General features: G+C 48.8%; 1 pseudogene; it reads right to left on the bottom strand.

Moving 5' to 3' along the window:
* Window positions 1–705: 705 nt before the first annotated feature.
* Window positions 706–2,522, bottom strand: LOC123138598 (uncharacterized; annotated as a pseudogene).
* Window positions 2,523–3,845: the final 1,323 nt, after the last annotated feature.

Raw genomic sequence — 3,845 nt, forward strand, 5'->3', positions numbered from 1 at the left:
AAATAATGTTATCGGGGAGGGGGTATATCGGTGCGTCTGTGCATCAATATAGTTTTGTTTTCTTCCAAGAAACCACAGGAGCACAGGTGAAATGCCTTCATACCTCAGACCGCTAAAGTTCCAAGTTATAGTTTGTATTCCAGTACAACGAAAATCTGATCATAGAAGGAAAAATGGCGCACCAAACACAAATTACCTACGGTTAGCCTGGAGCCCTGGACTACCCACTTCTAATATAAAGGGAAAAAATTAACTGACATATCTGCATCACCACTCGTGCATAAGCTCAAGTAACTGCGTAAAAATTACAATTACGATGCACTTGTGCTCAATACGAAAAGAGCCACTAAGCAACATTCAGAATAAAAATAAAAATGCTCGTAAATATGTTGTGGTTCAAAGTTAAATGGTACTCAGTACAAAAAAATTTATCCACTAGGCAGTAGCTACAAATTCCAGGACTGATGGGTTTGTGATAATATTTCAGGACAAGAAAATACAGTGGGAAACAAGACAACACTAGGCATCTCTCAGCTCTTATACATATTTGTTTCGTATTTTTGTGGGTTCAGTTTTTAGTTTTTACTGATAGTTCGGGAAAAAAGAAGATGCAGAAGAATGAGATGTCCATGCTAAAAGAACAAAACAAGTAATTTTCAGGTCCACTACATATTGCTATTATGAGAATAAAGGGGAAGAGCCAGTTCAGCAAGCATGACTTGTGGTGCCAACACGAGCATTATCAAAAGTAACCTGCACCCACATGCAAGGGTAGTGCACAATAAGTTTTCAAGACATCATAGCAAGCGTTATCTAAAGTCGCTACAAGTACTAGTAAAATGGCCTACATTTTTTATCATATATTGATACCATCCCACAGTTATCCGAAGGAGTGCAATTAATGATGCACATTGCCAAACCATGTAACCTCAATAAGAGCAATATAAAGGACATCTAAAGGGAAAAAGGCAAACCTTGCAAGATTATCTTTGAGCCCCGGGAATATGGGAGGCCAAACCATCAAAAAAGGATAGACAACACTGAAACGCCGATACTTTTATGCTGTTTCATGTAGTTTACACAGTATCCTGCTCGTGACGTCCAGATAGAGCATGCAACCACACATTTTCAAGAACACAAACTCAGCATTATGCCCGATGTGGCATAGATAGGGACCACCAATATGCTCAAGCGTGGGATCTAGCATCCTCAGATTAGCACACATCTCACGCAAACAAATGGTATGGACCAGCAACCAGTTATCACCTTTGTGGAGCCAGATGCAAAGTTGATGCTCATTGATATGGACATGGGTGAGATATACACCAGAAGCGTCATCGGCCCGAGACAAGGTGGTGCTAAAAGGGTGATACTTCACTCTGTGTGGGAGTGGAATTCTAGATAAACTTGAGGTCACTAAATCAATGACAATAATTTCATCACTGAAGGCAGACAGCATATAGATCTTGCTGCCGACGACCTCAGCTTTTGGTGCCGTTAGCGGAAGAATGATTTGGTCTGTGGCTGAGCTTTGCATGCACCAGACGCCGTCTTGCAACATATATACGCTCATCCTGAAATTTCTTGTCCCCCCGATCCATTCGGCCAACACATACAGGTAGGACAAGCCGCCTTCTTCTTCTTTGGAGAGGATTGCACCGAGAATTTGTTGCATGGGTTCCTGGGCTCTTGGAAGTGATGGGACGGCGCCCATGCCTCTATCAGGGCACAGAGGGTTATGCGCCTCAAGTGCCAATCTGTTTGAATTGCGGTGCATGGTGAAGACGGTGCCATTCCTGCATAATATGATCTGTTCATGGACAACGAAGCCGTGGCTTGGCATGCGGCATACGACAGGAGCAAGCTCTGGGGGCTGGGGCAGCATTGGGACGAAGTGCGGAGCGGTGTGCCCGACCGTCCAGACCGACCCTCCATCGATGTAGAAGCCAAGGAGCCGGGGCGGGTAGCGCTCGCAGAAACAACAGAGGAAGCTGGGGCTGGAGACGTGGTGGTACCATCGCTTGCAAACAAGGGCGGCACGAACGAGGGTGGTGGGGAAGCCAACGCGGAGGAGTATCTCGACGAGGAGGTCATCGTCGGCCAACACCTCGGATACGGCAGCTGCCATCCACCCTGTGGAGGACCGCTGCATCTCGCCATCCACACTCACACATGGTGTTTTCTCCAGATTAACCCTATGAAATCGAAACCATCAGTGACAAACAAATGGAAGAGACTAATTTCTTCAATTACAAACATATCGTCCATCAATCTATCTCTCTTTTCTTTTTTGGAAGTGACAGATCCCTGATTTCACTAAAGAAAGGTTTTTTTTACTACAGAAAAAGAAGATGAAGAGAAAAGAAAAAGTGGAATTGAACAAAAATAGGGACCGCACAGTTTCCAAACAGATTACAACGGGGTAACAGCCAACAACAACAAAAAAGCGGGGCGATATCTCATAGCCGGAGCAAACTGCGCCAAATGAAATCTCACCGTTGGGGGATCTCGGCGGCATCCATCATATATCTTCCTTCCCCCATCAGTTGACCCACAAGTAAGCAGTTGTAGGTAGGATTTAGAAAAGAAAGGAATCGGGCTAGGGTTCCCCACGAGTGCGGAGAGAAGAAATCGAGAGAAAGAGAAGAACTCACATCGACGAAATCGGAGGAGGCGGAAGAAGAATAAGAAGAGGCCACGTCCGGCGCCACTGGGGATGGGTCGTCTCATCGCGGCTGCCGCTGCCGCTCCTGTCTTCCGGCCCGAGCCGTGCTGGGTATTTTATTTTGAGACAAAGTGTAGTGAGAGAGACCAGGCAATAGTTAAGGCCCATATACAGTACAGTGGAGAGTAGCCCACTATACCGAACCAGTAGTCCGCAAAATTGTTTTGTTACACTCCTCTCAAAAAAATAAATTGTTTTCTCACGTGTGGAGCCTAATCGCAGGGTTGTTTTCAGGTTACCACCATGCGACTCTCCAGATTTTGACTCAGTAGGCAAAATCTGAAGTAGCCTGTACAAAATTCGACACCATCTATGGCTCTTTCTTCCCATGTGCCTCCCATGTCTACATGCCAATGTGCCGTCTTATCTAGCGCCGGTGCGCGTCCATCTCAGCAACACATCCTGTTGTCTGTTCCCACGTCTCCCATCCACTCCTTGTCTCCTCTGTAACGAAAACTGCGACGACGCAGAGAACTGATGCACCCACCATGGTACCTGCTGGATAGAGACCTCGCAGCACCGGTGCAGCCGGCCAGCGCTGCAACGCAGCTCAAGAGTCACCCGCGACCGTGGCATCGAACACTGGGAGCCACCGGGTGCTGTTCCATATGGCAACACCGAGCGCTGCAAAAAGGTTCAACACAACACTACAGCCCAACAAAGCTCCATTGCAGCCCCGGCAACCCCGGCCGCGCTCCATTGCGGCCCCTGCAACCTCGGCGGGCGCTTCAACGCAGTACCGATGGCCTCAGCAGTGCTTCAGTGCAGCCTCAGCGACGCCCCTGCGAAGCTCAATTGCAGCCTCGGAGGCGCCCAATTGCAACCCCAGTGACCCTCTCGGTGATCCATTGCAGCTCCGGCGGCACTCCATTGCAACCACATCGAAAGCTTCGACGACCCGGAACGCGCTCCATTGCAGCCTCGGGTCGCTTCTAGGAATCGGATGCTGCACCATTGGAGGCTTGCACCGGAATGCCGTACGTGGGTGGTGGGTCGGCCGCCTGCAGCTGTGGCGCTGCTGCCAAGACCGGCAGGGTTGGAAAACCGGAGCCCGGCTCCTGTGACGGGGAACGGCGTTGCTCTGGGAAGCAGAGATGAGGCGTGCTGCAAGCTTCGGTGG

This window comes from Triticum aestivum, chromosome 6B (genome assembly GCF_018294505.1).
Source record: "Triticum aestivum cultivar Chinese Spring chromosome 6B, IWGSC CS RefSeq v2.1, whole genome shotgun sequence".
In the NCBI taxonomy this organism is placed as follows: Eukaryota; Viridiplantae; Streptophyta; class Magnoliopsida; order Poales; family Poaceae; genus Triticum; species Triticum aestivum.